Source organism: Eurosta solidaginis, chromosome 3 (genome assembly GCF_040869045.1).
Source record: "Eurosta solidaginis isolate ZX-2024a chromosome 3, ASM4086904v1, whole genome shotgun sequence".
NCBI lineage: Eukaryota > Metazoa > Arthropoda > Insecta > Diptera > Tephritidae > Eurosta > Eurosta solidaginis.
In genome coordinates, this window is record NC_090321.1 from 62,649,867 (window position 1) to 62,668,360 (window position 18,494).

An 18,494-nucleotide genomic window follows, 5' to 3' on the forward strand; every position below is an offset into this window, starting at 1 on the left:
TAACTAAAAAGTAAAAAATAAATTGACTGTAAAGAATTATAACACTTTATAAGTTCATTGTAACCTTTAACGATAATTAGGCTTCTTCGTCTACGACAAAATCCATATTGTACATAATTATATATTTTTAACATTAAAACTTTACACCTAAATTATTAAATCTTACAGTTTATATCACAGTCCTAATTGTTCTAATAAAAGCGTGTTACATTGTGATACCAAGAAAAGGTAGTCCTAAATGTTCTTAATTATACCATCAAAATTTAACGAACAAATTTTCTCTGTGGTAGAGATCGGTATCAGGTAACTTTTTTGATACTCTAATATATCCGCAGCAATTTGAGTATGAGTACGTATAAAGCAACCAAGAGCAGCTAGCCTGATCTATTCGTTTACATACAAAAATTGATGTGTAAATATAAGCTATGATGCATATGGATACAATCGACAACGATCTCTTACGAACTATTCTCGTGTTTGGTCTGCTTTCGTATGAAATTTTAATTGAAATACGAGGCAAAAGTTTGCTCCGATGGGTGAATTTGAAAGCGCAACTGCTAGCTCAGCAAATCAGTTATCAGCTGAGTGAAAGAAATTGTGCTTTTGAAACGATACGTTGAGCCAACTGTCAACAACCAATCGATAAAAGCGTTGGGTGAATGGAGCGGAAAATTTTTATGGTCACTAATTTGTCGTAAAGTTGCAACTGTGCGTTCCAAGAAGTTATCACTAATCAACTTCGCCAGCAGTTGAGCTTTTGGAATGTATATGTTTATTAAGTCTATGATCGAAAAGAATCTTACAGACTAGATACAAATGAATAGAAAGATATAAAAACTATATAGTCAAACTTATATATGTAATTACCGTGTAAATAATAAAAAAGAAAAAAGATAACAATGAGATGAATAAATAATAAAAATAAATTACAGCCACAAATCCAGAGGAGACTTGAACGTACTTCTCGACAAAGAGAAATCAAGAAGGAATCTCCCTGAGAGTCTATTAAATACGGTAAGTGCGCGGAAAATCGGGTCAAACATCCAATAGTTAGCTCTACCGACACGCAAGTAAAAGGGCAAGAAAGTACGAAGACACCTATTAGGTACATTAAAATTAACTTTTGCTAGAAGAGCTGAACAATCCAAAGAGCCAGTGATGAGATCATAAACAAACATTAGTATATGCGCAGTTCTCCGGATTTCAAGAGACTGGAGATTCAGAAGTATGCATCGCGAGTAATAGGATGGGGTTGGATCGTCAAAGTTAATAGAAATTAAGCAAAATCTAATGAATTTTCTTTGAACCCTCTCTATTCTGGCAGAGTGGCCACTATAGATAGGATTCCAGACAACTGAGGCGTATTCTAATTTTGAGCGAACTAAAGAGATAAAAAATGCGCCCCATGCTTTGTTCAACTCATTCAAATGAATTTGTATATATTTGCATACACATGTTCAAGTGTTCTTGCAACAATAAAACGTTAAATACATACATACATACATACATATGAATATACAGATTTTCGAGAAAACATATCGTATGTGTTTGCCAAAAGTGGCTTCACTTCGGATATCAGCATCTTCGGTTGTCAAACCTTTCGCGTTCAACGCTAACGCGGTGTCAGGATGAAAAAGACTCTCAACGAAATTACTGATACGAATCGCTACGTTTAAATAACCCTGACTGAGTATGAATACACGATTTTTTATATCATGATCCGAATATATTGGGGCATATTCATAATCGAAATAAAATATGACTAAGTTAGTTGAAGCATTTTTGACAGAGAGCACATATAAAATTGTGTCAAATAGTGTTAACTAACTTAAAATCATATTTTATTGTGACTTTGCCTATGTCGCGTTCAGTTTACAACTACTGATTGCAGATCTCTGCTTTGTGGGTTAAATCTGTTTTAAAATAAAATTCCAACTTTCGCTTAGCTAAAATTCCATCGCCAAAAATCTGTAAAACAAAATCAAGTGCGCAGAAAAGTATGCAACATTTAGCGCCTAATTCTACGTTCGTTGTAACTCAAACAAAGCCAAGTTACCTGCGACTTAGGTTTTTATGCTTGTGAGCACACATTTTTACCGATAACTATGTTATCGATTAATTTATCGAATTGTCGCAAAGTAATATTGCATTGTCATCGGAGTTATACATGCGTGCAAAATTTCAGCTCAATCAGACACCGGGAAGTGTATCAAATTTAACTTGCAAGATTTGATTACAGACAACAGCCAAGTGAAACTAAATAAAAGCTTATAAAAAATAGAGTCGCTACTTGGCAGTTCCCTCTTTACATTTATGTAGAATTCTTCACGCACTGCGATAGAGCAGCACTGTCCGATACTGTTTCGGCTCGTCGCTTAGTTCACTCCTGTTAGCCGAAGTTTTGTCGTTAATTCCGTTTGGATTTCACATCATGCTGAAAGGTTGCTAATTATTTCTTTTCACAATCTTTTAAAAGTTAAAACACTGACTATCCTTCACAAAATTATATATACAAAGGAACCTGATTATTTATATCGGAGGCTTACGTTTCTCAATTCATCGAGATCAGTGCTTCTTCTCACGCACATAAGATACCGTTTACTAACTTCTGGGCGGCAGTTCTTCGTTACTTCCATACGCCTTTGGAACGCTCTTCCCGCAAGACTTAGCTAACCACTTTTTACAATGATTTGTAAGCCGAAACTATTTTTGTATTCTTGCTAATGAAATTTTATTATCTCGTCATCTTGTTTCCTTGTTTCTTTTTCCCTATTTTCTAATAATCATATTTGTATAAGTATTATTTTTATCTTTACTAATATTATTGTTGTATTGTTTATTACTTATTGTTAATTCTATTGTCATATTAATTCATTTTAAATTTATATAATTTACCAAATTGTTGTGCTAGGAAAATATCTAAATAAATAAATGTTCTAAATGTTCTAAATTCTCAGGCGTCTCTGATTGCCCTTGTAACTCTTCCCATAACACGTAAAGAGAATAACTTTCGGGCATCTTTTCCGTCTCTTAAACGCAGTCTTTTTTCCTCGGTAGCAGTTTATCTCGATACGATTACAGAGTAATGAGCTGTGTACATGCTTTTGACCTGCTGTCATTGTCCCATGTCGAATTCCAGAATCGGCAAGTACGATAAAGAGTTTCCAAGCCTTCCTTATATTGCCTGCATTAAGCATTTATCAACCCTACATACACACATGTATGCAGATGAAAGCCCCAGTATATCGGAAATACTGCAACTCAACTAATATCAGTATGCTCTCTGACTTTCCCATCCCTTACAAGAACACATAACAGCGGAAATTGCCGTTACATTTTATACTCACTCAATGTTTTATAGTAGCTTGTGCCATATTTTAACTTGTACAGTGTTCCATAAAAGCAGCGTCATACTCACTTATACATCTAAATGGCGTGTCTTATTACACTGTACAACAAAAACCATTTTTTCTAAGGCTCCATATCGATGGAGAATGAACTCTTAAAGAAGTATTAAGTATTTTCCACGAGAGATATTCTTTTACACACTGTATAAAGGCTGCATGTTCGAAGGTGTGTTGACTAGCCCAATTGTCGCTTAGTTCATAAACCCAAAACACCATAAAGCGATCGCAGTCATATCGACCAATATGCTTACATGCAACATTTTTAGTCGGATTTATGAAAATATAATATGTTACCGTGCAAAGGGCTCGCAGAAAATGATTCTCGACGAACGTAGGACTTCTTTTCTCTTTTGAAAGCATACCCATTAAAACTCAAGACGACACGAAGTTTGCCACACTTTCCGGGAATAGGGCGCAAGTGTATTTTCTACCCTCCCTCGCTGTCCATACATATTTCCTCTGTATAGGCAGTTTGAAGTTTCAACCTTTTCGGAAGTAGCCATATCCGGTTAAAAAATGTGAGAGAAAGAAGTCGACCTGTCCATGTGGTCGTTTCAATCAAATGCTGCTGCCACAGTTTGCCATCGAAAAAGTTGGGAGTTTCAAACTTTTCCTTTATGGGCAGACATTTACGGAAGTTACTATGCCCGATTAAAAATTGTTACTGGAAGAAGTCGACCTTTTCATGAGGTCGTTTCATCCAAATGGTGTTGCCACCGTTGGTGAGACTATTTTCGTTATTGTATGGCAATAGTATCTCGACTCGCATCTGCGCCGTGATTTGACATTTAAACCGATTCCAAATGTGAACAGTTGGGTGGAGAGTTCGAATTTTACCTTAAGAGAATGGTTGATATGATTTTTTAACGACTGTCTTTGAAAATTGTGGCCGGATATGATAGAATACGTTGCGCCCAACATCTTTATGAGGCTTATTTTGTTTTGTTGATTTTCCGTCAGGGTGGATAAATGATGTATATTGGAGCGATTTTCAGTCATCGCTTGTCAAATTTGACATCTTTATGAGGCTATGGTTTTAGCCGTCCCAGAGCTGCTTTCAATAGTGGTTCCTATACTAGCATATACAGGTCAAAGGAAACCTTTTTCAAGCAAATGAAGCTTTTTTATTTTCAAACTAAACTTCCTAGTCAAATCAAATTTTTTTCAAATCAAATGTAACTTCTTCATTTAAAATACAACTTTTCTCGAATCAAATGAAACTTTTTCATTTTCAATGAAACTTTTTTTGAAGTAAATACAACTTTTTTCAAATCAAATGAAACTTTTTTCTTGTGAAATTAAACTTTTCAAATCAATTTAAACTTTTTTTTTTAATCAAATGAAATCTTTTTCAAATTAAAATGATACTTTTTCCGATCAAATAAAGTTTTTCATTTTAATGAAACAATTTTTTGGCTACAGGGTTTGATGCTTGCTATTACACCCGAAAAATATTGCGCTGTAAAAAGAACTGTATGTCTTTTGGTTTACTCCTACATATGCTAGATGGAGCTCAAATTACCTTTAGCCGCTTCATAGATATCGACCAGACTTTTACGAATGACGTAATCTGAGATAAAGCACCACGTTTTGCAAATTTAGAACGAGACTCAGCATGAGTGACGGTATCTGGATATAGTAGCCGGTTAAATTTGTACCTATGGAGACAACCCTATGCCGTATGTAAAGCTTTTCCATACGACGCAAATTATATCTTTGGCGCTTAACAGCCTGTTTCGCGACAACTGACGCCAATATGGAGAACCAAGGCATTTCAAGTTTTCTTCCACCTGCCTCTCCAAACTCAGTGGAGGTTTCCCCCTTCCTCTGCTTCTAAACTGCAGTGTCGACTCAAATACTCTCTTGACTGGCGCGGCTTCATCCATTGCCTACTCAGTCCAAAGTAGCACCTGTGGACAAGAGTTTTTCTCCGATTGATTTCGAAGTTAACATTGTTTTCGCTGTTAATGCCGGTTCTCCGATGGGCGAAAATCTGCGGGTTATTGGGGCTTAGAATATACATACGCGCGGTAGGTATGCCTGTCGTAAAAGGTGACTAAAATCCAAACCTCGTTTCTGGGTTGTGTGATATTCTTGGGACCTGCCACGTAAAAAGGCTTTCCAATTAACATAAAAATAACAAGCGTCGAAATAAATCAGAAATGAAATAGGAGAGTAAAATTAGAAGGAGGAGGAAACAGATCCTCTCTCCAATCAAATATTGTAATACGCAAGTCAATGTTCAGGCAGCTAGAAGGTACAGAATACAGACCTCACATAGACCGAATGTGTCCATAGTGTTACCATAATTTGTTTGATGTCCAAACGGAAGAACCCCAATCAGGTGCCAGGACATACAATATGTTATAGAATAACTCTGTCCTCTTGGCAAATACTAGCAGTTTTTTAGGAACCAGCTTAATTGCTGCCTCGAAATCTGGCAACTCTGCCGCCCCTAATAGCTGGAGCCTTGACCTGACAGGGCCTAACTTATAAGCATGTGACGGCAGAAGGCAGTGTCCAATCAGTATGCCCATCGTGAGCCTAGGTAGCTAGAAGGTAAGAAGTAAAAAACTTTCAGGCAAATTATAACAATAACACAGTGTCGAGCACGCACACAGGTATATTAATGATTGCAATGTTATCAAAATCCTCCCTCCACCTCATACAGTAAATACATTTGGATGTTGTTTGGAAAATTCTTTACGAATGACATCTGTTTGATGTTTTTGTATTGGTCTGCGAATGTGCGCACGAATGTTAAGTGCAGGTGTGTGTGTGTGTGATAGTATCTAAAAAATTTTCCACACATGTAGTATCTTTCATATAAAATTTCATGCTCATGAAAATTGTTTCTTCTCTGCCATATACAATCTTTTGTTTGACTGCTATGTCGACGCTATTGTTGTATTCATTCTCGAGCTCGACCGTGCCAAGTGAGAGCTTCAGGAGTTCACATGCGAAGGCAGTTGAGTTAGTTGCGTTCTTTCTTTCGGTTTAATTAGACGTTTTTAATTTGTGTTTGCTGTATTTATTGTTCGCCCGCATGTTCTTTAAAACAAATACATATATACATAAAAATAGATGAAATGCTACATATGAACATAAATTGTATAGATATGTGCAGTCCGCCAGATATAAACGCCGCGTATTTTCCTTTTAATACATTGTCAGCAAATCATTAAAAATTAGAATTTTTTCTTATAATTTTATCGTGTCGGTAGAGTTGTGCTTAAATTTTTTTGTGTGGTTGTTGCCGAATTTTATTGCTCGACAATTTTTCTAGCCTGGGGTGTGAATGATGCGTCGTTGGCACGCGGCGACCCTCAGTGAAGAAACGAGTGTCGTTGATATGTACTATAAATTATAAAACTATGTAATGAATGAAACGTACAACGTGTATGGAAAGTGTGGAAAAATATACATAAAAAAACAAAAAACAGATTTTGTGGAGAAAAAATTCGCCAAGAAAATTTCGAAATAAAAAAAAATATACAAAAAGTAAGTGTAGCTTGAACAACGCAAAGCAAATATTTTTTAGGGTACGCTAAAAATAACAACAAATAAATTTAAAAATATATGAACTAAAAAAATACATAAAAGTTAACAACTAAATTAATTAATTACAAAATTAAAAATAATAAAATTTATTAAATAAATAAAATTTAAAAAATGTATCACAATAAATAAATTAAAAAAGTTTTTATTTATAAAAAAATCATAAAAATAATGGAGATCGTAAAAATTATAATTTAATAATTATATGTTTTTTTAATTTAATAAATTTTTTTAATTAAAAAAATATAGGGAAAATATGTGGAAATAATAAATTTTAATAAAAAAATTAAAAAGCTTAAAGTAAATTGAAAAATTTTAAAAGGCAAAAAATGACTTAAAATCTTATAATAAAATATTAAAAAATCAGTGCAAAATCTCCTTACATAAATAAATATAAATAAAAACAAATAAATTGAAAAAAACGCAAATAAAAGATTAAAAAATTGAACAAAGCAAAAAAAAAAGGAAATAAAAGAAAACAGAAAAAGCTAAACGATATTTAAAAAGTTGTTTAGCACAACTTTTAATCGCCCAGAAAAGTTAAAAAAAGCGCAAATTATTAAATAACCAAAAAAAAAATAAAATAAACAAATGTAAGGCAAGCTTCTCTTCTTTTTTTACTTCGTTTTAATTTATTTTTTATTTACCTAATTTTACTTTCTTTTATTTCATGATAGAAATACACGAGGAGCAACGCCGCTTAGAAACTTTTTCTTCTAATTGAAAACATTTTTTTCTAAAATTTTGATGGTGCTTTGACCGGGGCGTGAATGCAGGATCTTCGGTGTGGTAGGCAGAGCACGCTACGATCACACCACGGCGGCCGCCATAACCCAAAAACATTTAAAAAATAAACATAAATAAAAAAATAAATATAAAGTTATAAAAATAATCGAAATTTCAAAAATAATAAACTAATTAAAAAACACAAACATTTAAATCAAAGTAGAAAAAAATAAATGTGAGTAAATAAAAAATATATAATAAAATTTAAGAAAACAAACAAAAAAAAATTATAAAAATAATAAAATTAAAAAAAAATTTAAGTAAAAAAAAAATTATTTAAAAAATAATAAGGAATATGAAAGAAAAATAATAGAAAGAAAAAAGTGAAATTAACAATAATATAAATAAGCGTAAAAATATAAACAAACACAAAATGATACGGAAGCAATAACGAAATAATTAAAAAAAAATATCTAGAAATATATAATCCACAAATTGGGACTCTATAGATACAAAGTACAACGAAATAATGTCATATGGTCCTAACTAGGGTTGTAACAGAGCTTTTATTCCGGTTCCGATACCTCGGAACTTCTGATTGACTTAAACTTCCTATTCGGATTTCGGTTCTGTTTGCTTGGAATCGGATATATGTATGACGGAAGTCGAACAGTAGTAGCGTAAAATAGAAAAACATAAAGAGCCTATGTAGTATTTTAGAAGTGTTCCAGGAACAGCCATGTTTTCATGCTCCACAGTCTCCCAGATACTTGTGCTGTTACAGCTTATGCAGTGGTCATAACGCGAAATACCTGTCCTTTGCTCATGTGAGCTCAATAACCAGTAATCACTAGTCAGGTCTGGATTCACAAGTAAACATGTCGAATGTTCTTCTTGTCAACTGGATATGCATATTTCGACACTGTTTCCTGGTTCGTTTCCTTCATACTCGTTACTCTCGACTCATTTATTATCCGGAATTGAAGCTTTCTGGCTGTCTTGCATTTTTTTTAGTTTTGTTCCTAGTTTAAAGTTTCAACTTTGTGCCAAATCGGGAATTGTCCTGTTTCAAATACAATTAACGGCAGAAGTTTACAGGACGTCGACATTTGTATCTATCGACTCCGAGTAGATTTTGGCCCAACACCTCAGTCTATTATGGAATGTTCAGATTGATTTCTTAAGCCATTGTCAACTTTGATCGTCCTTCTCTTCCAATCATTTCTTCTTACAAAAATAGTATTAGCTCTGTTTTTTACATGTATAAACATCTACATTTGCGAATAAAAATAACGCTCATTGAAAATTACACATAGAAGTAGTGTATAGAGAAATATTGGAGGCACAAATCTTGTTGGTTGTTGTTGTAGCTATAAAGACACTCTCCGAGGGTTTTGAGGATTGCCAGCGATATTGATGGTCCTTTGCCGGATATAGATCCGGAACATTCAGGTAACAAGTAACAATAAGGTACAAGCCCGACCATCTCGGCAAAGATTTAATATGACCACATTGAACCTTCTAGGCCATCCCGTCTCCAACCCCGTAGTTCCATTAGGGACTTCGGGCCGCTAGAGCCTTGGCTGTTAAGAAACAGTATTCGCCCCGGGTAGGTGAGGTTGACAATCGGGTTGGAGAAGCTATAAACTACGCTGGCAACCCTTTGAAAGGGTTGCGCTAGACAACCCCTTAGTCGCCTTTTACGACAGGCATACCTGCTGCGGGTATATTCTAAGCCCTCTAACCCGCTGGTATAGCCTGTAATGCATACCAAAATTGAAAGTGGAGACAAACACTAATTTACTAATTTTATGCGTAACAATTTCATAAGTGTAGATAAAGTTATGCACTTAGCAGTCCATATGTTTAAGTGCATATGCATATATGTAAAAAAAACATAGTTATTAAAACTACTCTTCAACTAAAGTTTAGGAGCATAAAAATCTGTTCGGTTGCTCGAATTAAACTATAAATTTTTGCAAGTTCTTGACCAAAGAATAAACAGACATACGTTTGAGCGAACTACCAAAAGTTGTGAGTACCCCTATAAAAAATAAAATGTTTTGTTGACCTCCCCTTTTGTTCGTGTGAGGCGCTGTGTGCATGAATGACAGAGAGAGCGAGCATTTCGTTTTTTTTATTTGTATAAGTTGAATAAGTGTTTGTATGAAGAGCAATTGATGGATGCTGCGCGATAGCAAGGGCACGTACGTACATAAAAAAGGGGATGCTAAATTTAGTTTATAATATGGAAAGAAAAAAGAACGGCAATATTTTGGAATTATTATTGTTTTCTATAAATTTCGGAATGGCTTTTTTATGGATTTATTTTTGTTTTTGTTTTGTTGTGAAAGTTGCAAAATCGGCCAAATATGTTTTTTTAAATGAGGAGTGTATATAAAAAATTCACATACATACATTTTTTTTGCTGTTGAAGGTGCAAAACCGCATAGGTAATCAACATGTTATGAAACGCGCGGCGAACGCTGTCACACAAACAAAAAAAAAAACGGAAAATATTTTCGAAATCTTTAGAATATTATTGAAGTCTATGTATTTCAATGTGTAAATCCATGATTCAATTACTACAGGTTTGTTCTCCAATGTGACAGAACTTTGACACTCCCAAGTTTAAAAATATGGACGGGTTGCTTTTCGAAGTAAGCAAAAAGGGGAATAATTCAATCCCCCTGAGCGAAAAATTTTACTAGAAAAGTACCTTTTGTGGCATATTAGTAGTTATAATGAATTTGTAAATGCCAACAGATCTTGGGGGAAGTAATTAATTTTATACTAAATATTTCGTGAATTGATATAGAGTTATGTTGGTTTGGTTATTCTTTCAGAACTTATTTGAAGGATGTATGTACGTCAGAATTTTATTCAAAAATACACTATCTCAAAATTTGTTTCAAAAACTCCCTATCTGAGCATAAGTTCAATGGATTTTGACATAAGAGGGAGTTAATGACAAATCCTGAAATAGGAAATTTTTGAAAAGTATTTTGAGATAGGGACGATTTCGAACTGGCAGCCGTCATGGGGTGATACGCTACTCAGCAGCCGCAATTAACTGACAAAAAATTAAAGAAAACGGTTATTGTCTTAGAACTTTATATTTCGGTCTTGACTTTGGCAGAAGTGTTAAGCTTTTCTTGCGGTCCTGCTACACAGGGACTATTTACCTTTTTATTCTGAAATTTCGGAAAGCTCTTTTCCGTTTAAGTATTCATGGAAGTGTTCCGGATAAACCGTTAATTTATAATATTCGGAACACGTTCGTTTAATACTACCTCGCGAGGTCCGAATATTCCAAATAAGTATATACATAATATTCATAATATAAAACGACTCCACAAATTCTTATATACAGACGAATGTTCTGAATATACGGAATGAATAAGTTAAGTACATTTCGTTATGGCATATCCATTATTTACTAATAACACTTTTACGTGAATCGATTTGCTAGTCGAGTTTTTGACGTTGAACTATGACTTAAAAATCTTTTTTAAAAATTAAGAATGAGTCGGATGTTCTCACTCTTCAATCTAAATTAATAATAAAATAATTTTATTGGCTGGTGCTGTAAAAACATGCTTGCACTTAATACCAACAAGTGTTCCCCCAGCGGGTTAGGGGATCAGAATATACGGTAGGTATGCCTGTCGTAAGAGGCGACTAAAATACCAGATTGAAGTGGTTGTGTAGCGCAACCCTTCAGGTTGCCAGCGCAATATATGTATATATAGCTTCTCCAAACCCAATTGTCAACCTCACCTATCCGCGGCGAATCCTGTTTCACTAACAGACGAGGCTCTGGCGACCCCAAGCTCCTCATGGAACTTGGGGGTGGGGAGGGAGGGAATGGCATGAAGGTTTAATGTGGCCACACAAAGCGTTCCCGAGATGGTCGGGCTAGCACCTTAATGGTGCTGTGGTACCGGAGCGTACCGGATCTGTATCCGGCAAAGGACCATCACATCGATAACACTCCCCAAAGCCTTCGGGGAGCAACCTTATCGCTACAACAACAACAACAACAACCAACAAGTGTTACTGCGTAACGTACTCAAAATTATATAATAAGTTGATTTCAACTGATAGTGATATGCCTTTAGTTAGGGTGAACAAAATCCGAGATCTGGGTATTGTATTCGATTCATCGTTTACAATTACTGAGCATCTAAATTTTATAATCCCCAAGGCATATTTGAACGTGTACAAAAAATATTTATGAAATACTGTTTATCTGATATACGATTTGATTTGCCCCTCCCCTCATATATCTCAAGGTGTAAGCTAATAAATCTGCATAAGTTAGAGAGTAGAAGGGTTATCTCATCGATAATATTTATCTACGACATTATTAATGTGAATATCGATTGTCCCATGCTTTTGGAGTCTTTGAACTTTTACGTTCCATCACGGAATTTGCGCAAACATAACATGTTTTCTATTGATCAGTTTAAGTCTAATTATGCTCTAAATGGGCCGATCACACGCGCTCTAATTGCCATCAACTCATTAAACAATGATCATTGTATTGATTTTTCCGTATCACGCTTTTGTTTTAAAAATGTGTTATTCTCTATATTATGTTAATTTTTTAACACTTTCTACTTATATATAAGAAATTTTTGTTAATATAGTCTGTAAGATGATTGTAAATCATAGACTGAATAAAGAAATATGAAATATGTTCATAGGTTTTCGAAAGTGCACGATTTCTTGGTGTTCTCACTTTTCATAAAATTACCTATGTTCAGCCGCACTAATAGATAAGGGGATGGTAAATAAATCTATCTATAAATCTTATAAAATAAAGTCGCTAAATGCCATGTATGCACATAACTTCACACAGAATGCTCCGATTTTAAAACGATTTTTTGCATTTGAAAGCTTAGCTACGTGAGATGGTACAGTTAATATAATTTGAAGGTATATATTATAGGGGCGTGGCAAATTGCCAAAATGTAGTAAAAAATCATAAAATTTTTGTTTACATAGCTATAACTCATAAACGGATGGATGGATGTAAAAAATTCTACTTTTCAGTAAAACTTTGAAATATTTACCTTCGATCTGCATCAAAAAAAAACTTGATTCCTTTCTTATATCAGCCAAATTGTTTAAACAAAAGTAACATGTTCATCAAAAAATGCGTATGTGTGTTTGTTCGCTGTGAACTGTCCGCGCTAATTGCTTTTGAGTGAGGCTTGATGCGACACATACATACGTACATATAGCATTCTCTGCGTTATTTAACTTCGGGCATAGGTTTATAGGTATGTATGGATGTACATCACTACATAGTATAAAACAAAGTCGCTTTTTCTGTCCCTATGTCCCTTTGAATGCTTAAATCTTTAAAAATACGCAACGGATTTTGATGCGCTTTTTTTAATAGATAAAGACTGATTGAAGAGGAAGTAACGGATGAACATAGTTATTTGGCTGAAAATTGGTGGAGGGGTAGCTTAGAACCAGGAGACAGATATGTTTGTACAATATGGGTATCGAATGTAAGCTGTTTATGTGTACTTTGATACGGGGTATTTTTCGTACCCCCGTGTAACTAGGGTCTCGAGATATAAGCGAAAACGTGGACGCAGGTACCCCTAGAATATGTTTATAGAATATGGATAACAAATGAAAGCTGTTGATGAGTGCTTTAGTATAGAGTAATTTTTAAGAGTTAGACGGAAGAAGTTTATTAAAATGTATGGAGATAGACCAAATTTATGTCAGAACAACGTCTGACGGGTCTGCTAGTATATATATAAAAAGAAGTATAAATTTTGATTGTCACTCCATAACTCGAGAACGGATAGAAAGATTGCCATGAATTTTTTAGGAAAGATACAGGAAGGAGAGATGATGGTTAGTTGATTTTGAAATCCCAAATCGGTTTAGCCATTCTTGAGTTATGATTTTTTTTAGAAAAAATTCAAAATTTGAAATCTAATATATAAAATTCTCCTGTCACGGTTTTAGAGGCTTAACTCCTCCGAAACGGCTGAACCGATTCTCATGCAATTTTGTGAGCATATTGGGTAGGTCTGAGAATCGGCCAACGTCTACCTTTTTTTCGATACGTGCCTCGGGTCTTGAGATCAAAACGTGGACCCGGGTACCCCTAGAATGTGTTTATACAATATGGATATCAAATGAAAGCTGTTGATGAGTGCTATAGTACAGGATAATTTTCATACAACTGGGAGGCTAGGGTATCGAGATATAGCCTAAAACGTGGACCCGGGTACCCCTAGAATATGTTTATACAATATGGATATCAAATGAAAGCTGTTGATGAGTGCTATAGTACAGGATAATCTTCAAACAACTGGGAGGCTAGGGTCGCGAGATATAGCCCAAAACGTGGACCCGGATACACCTAGAATGTGTTTTTATATTATGGGTATCAAATTGAAGCTGTTGATATATTCTATAATACAGAGTACGTTTTACACCGCTGAGTGATTAGGGTCTCGAGATACAGGCCAAAACATGGACCCGGATGAAAGCTGTTGCTGAGAGCTCTAAAGTTCATTAGTCACATCAACCTGGAAAAACTGATAAATATGCATGCGAAGCCGAAATAAAGACAAGAATTAATAATACCCACATACCTATTTATATACGTCCTATTCGATTTGCCTGAAATTTCGTATATATATTTGCCTATATTAATATTTACGATGCTTTTTTCCGGGAAGTATACCAGAGACGGACTGGGACTGGGATTAGGACTAGGACTGGGACTGAGACTGAGACTCGGTGTGGGACTGGGACTGAGACTCGGAATGGTACAGGAACAAAATACATACCACCCTCTGGGACTGGCCATAAGAGATGAAGAAGGAGGAGAAAAGAGAGAAGGAGACTGAGAAAGAGATAGAATGAGACGAGGATGGAGATGAAGCGAAAAAGACGGAGGGAGCAGTGAACAAAAAGATTAAGAAAAAGTGTAGAGAGTAGGGCAGAGTTAGACGGAAAAAGCTTATTAAAATGTATGCCGATAGGCCAAATTTAGGCAGAACAATGTCTGCCGGGTCTGCTCGTTCATCATAAAATTAAAAAAAAATTGTTCTAAGGAATTATGTTGTTCAGTACTTATCGGGTACATATTTCTACTACTTATATTTTTCGAAAAATCGCAAAGAAACAACACAGTTAACGGATGTCAACTCGTTTAAGGAGCAAAATGACTGCAATTGTCAAAAAATTTGTCAGCCGAGCAAACCTCTTGTGATTGAATCATGCTGTAAATCAGAATAATAACAACTGAATAAGTAATTAGTGTCTTTTCAAAATTTACTTGGCGCCTGACAAAATTTTAAAAATACTAGATGTGCACTTTTGTTCTATCAGCACCGATACCCTGCAAACAATTTGTTTAGTCGAGGATGAGGCCGGGATGAGTCGCAAAGGAGTATGCGACTAATGCCAGTTTTGATCTCTTAGTATGCGTTGAAGTGTTCCATTTTTTTGAGCATGTCCTATGAAGAGACTAATTGTACCCAAAAGAGAACGATAGGATCAATCCCCTTTGTACCTATACTTTGTACCTATATGGGAACGAATCCTAATCTCTTTTCGTATGGTACGAGGTTATTGACATTTTAAACGCAATATTAGCAGTGGCTAAATAACTAGCTGCAGAACAGGGTGCCCCTAAAATCGGAGACACAAACCCCTGGTGGCCATAATGTATAACATATAGCTGAATCAGTTGCGATGAGTAGTGGACACGCATAGAATACATAGTACAAATTTTATGCACAGCAATTTAGAGGTGTATTTAAAGTTTGACGCTTAGCAGTCCATATAAAGTTTAAGCGTAAACGTCTATAGATGTAAAAAAAAACACAGCTATTATATTTATGTTTATTGTTAGATATCTTAAAATAAAGTTTAATGTATTTAATTTTATATACTTAACATTAAACAGATCCCCAAAGAAGAAGACGTAAGGTAACGTCGAAACGCGTCGGGATAAACAAATATACCCTGTTTTAATTTATGGCCACAAATGCTCATTTTAGCAAACCAAATATTTATAAATTGGCCCAAACAACATAATACAGCTATTAAAACTTGCAAAAAATTGCTAGGCACATCTATGTAAACAAAGATTATTAAGTCGCCAACTCAATCCAAGGGATATGGTTCGACGATAATAGAACATATGGTCCATAACTGTAAAAACAAATTTAAAAAATCACAAAATAAATATTTCGCATCAAGTCATTTAGGTTCGGTATAGGACTCTGCATTTTTTATAATAATTCGACTCAATCACCTATAACCTTTTTTATTTAACACACTTAGTTGCCACTTTTTCCACAAAATGGACTACATAGATTTCAACCTGACTAATCCCAACTGTACCCAAAAGGCACTAGAAGCGATCAATTATTCCCCAATGTAGACAAAAGAGATCAATCGGAGACCGCTTTCTTTAGGGATTAGTCGCACTATTTTTTGCAGGGTATGTTTTCTGCGTGGTTGTATATGCCCGTAATCGTTAAATTGACACTTTACGCGATTTTGTAAACATTATTTCAATTTATTTATACTCGATTGCATTTTAATTTATTTTCTTTTGATTTCATGTTATTGTTTTCTTTTGCCTTATGCCTATTTATTCAAGTACTTATGTATATACTTTGTTTACTTAATACGAATACATATGTATGTATGTGATGTACATATGTATGTATGTTTGTTAGGAGGTATATACTTATGCACGTAGTTGCGACGCAAATGCGGGGCAAATTAAGCATTTTCTTTAAAATTACCTTGAACCAAATATGTCTCACTTGGGTTGAGGTGTTCTCTGATTATATTCCAGTAGACCCATATTCCGAAAAGCGATGTTGAGTATTTTCAGAAGTGGTTTTATATCTTCCCTTGAGAAAAAGAAAGAAATCTGCTGGATACCGTTTGGGAGGAGATATTAAGTAGACTTGTAAATAGGAATGAACCGATTTAGTTTATAAGTACTGTTCCGAAAAGAAAGTGCACACTTTATTTTGGTTGTAATTCCACAAGTATGCACTTCTTTTCCTTCAAATCTCTTCTAATGGTATCAAGCGTATTTCAACTAGTTGATCATTAAAGAAAGAAAGCAAACAAAAAAAATGTATCTCCTAGACTTCGTAAAGGTTTGTTATCAGTTTTAATGAACTTCTTCGCGAGAATACTCTTTGTATTTCGTATTTTTTTAAGTTCTATGTCGTTATGAACAAACGAAACTTAAGCCGTGGTTACTCACGAACGTACGTAGAAAAAACGTGTCAGCTGACACGACCTATCTTATGAGTGTGCAATGTAAACGAAAACTCACCGACGTGCAACGCCCGTACGTACGTAGACCGGAACGTAGAAATCAAAACAATTTTGATTTTTTCCGTAAGAACGTGTCAGCTGATCGCTCTCTCACTAGACAGAGTTGCCCAGTAAACTTTTGTGCGCTAATTTTTGACCGTTTGCAGTCTTATACAAAAATACCTAATTAAAGTTTGAAAAATTGTGAAAATAATTCGAAATAATTATGTAAAAGTGCAGATTAGAAATATTTAATCTATTTATATATAATTAATATTAATTCCAGCCTTTTACAACATCAAAAATTAAATTGGAAAAAGTTGATGTTTCCATAAACATGCATGCAAAATGGTCAATGGCAATAGTGCTTATCTGTAAACAATACACACACAAATATGTTATGTACATGTACACAGACGCACACAATGATTCCTACGGGCTTGAGAGTTCGGTCAAACCTGCTTCGTACGACAAACGGCCGTACGTACGGCACACGTCGGTGGGTAATTGCCGCATTACTTTGGCATGTTGTATATATCGAAGACACAGTACCGTTAAATTGAACGCAATTCTGGGAAGTTTGATGGATTCTCCCTTTGTTTATTAACTATTAAGGCTGCTAAAGATCTGATCAAATGTGCAGATACCAATGAACTGCAATAGAAAGGACTTACTATGACCCTCCTCGTCTTTTGTTTCTTGTTAGAAGAAAGGGGAGGTGAGAAACGGAAGAAGGCCAGGCTGCGTACGGTTATTGTGATTTGAAGAAGGAAAGGAGACGCCTATTTAAAAGGATGAAAACGTGAGGCAGAACGGTATAAGTGCGAGGAACTTCAGATGATGCCTGAAAGAAATAATGTCCGAACATTCAACCCAAAAATTCCACCGATGACGGAGGGCTTACAGACTGGGACAGATTCCTGAAGGAATAATAATGGCGACCGTGTAACTGACGTACAGAGTGGCTTAAGTTGTGGAGAGAACAATTCTCCTTATTGCTCGCTAGCGAGGGAGAAGACAAAGCCAATACCCTTATCGCCGATATCGGAAAACATCTAATGCTGTTGTTGTTGTAGCGATAAGGACACTCCCCGAAGGCCTTGGGGAGTGTTATCGAGTTGATGGTCCTTTGCCGGATGCAGATTCGGTACGTGAGGAGTTCGGGGTCGCCAGAGCATCGGCTGTTAATGAAAAAGGATTCGCCACGGATAGATGAGGTTGACAATTGGGTTTGGCTATTATTGCGCTGGCAACCTGAAAGAGCTGCGCTACACAAACCCCTTGAATCCAGTATTTTAGTCGCCCCTTACGACAGGCATACCTACCGCGGGTATATTCTAGCCCCCTAACCCGCTGGGGTGGAAAAACACCTACTCGCGCCCGACTATATCCAAATGAGAATGGCAATATCCCTAAAAAGCATGCAGCAAATCCTTTGCAAAATATGGTCGAATGAGCGCATGCCCCACG

General features: G+C 35.4%; 1 protein-coding gene across 5 annotated transcripts in view; it reads left to right on the plus strand.

The window, feature by feature from the left end:
• Positions 1-18,494, plus strand: part of LOC137243827 (centrosomin-like) — a 148,535-nt gene that overhangs the window by 21,053 nt on the left and 108,988 nt on the right. The window contains exon 1 of one of the 5 annotated variants that reach the window (XM_067771993.1): positions 6,390-6,949. The exons of 2 other annotated variants lie outside the window; for them this stretch is intronic. The gene's annotated coding sequence lies outside the window, so the exon portion shown is untranslated. Of the gene's footprint in view, positions 1-6,389; positions 6,950-7,252; positions 7,927-18,494 lie in introns of those variants that run through there. 2 more of the 5 variants (XM_067771994.1, XM_067771992.1) reach the window with 2 other exon arrangements.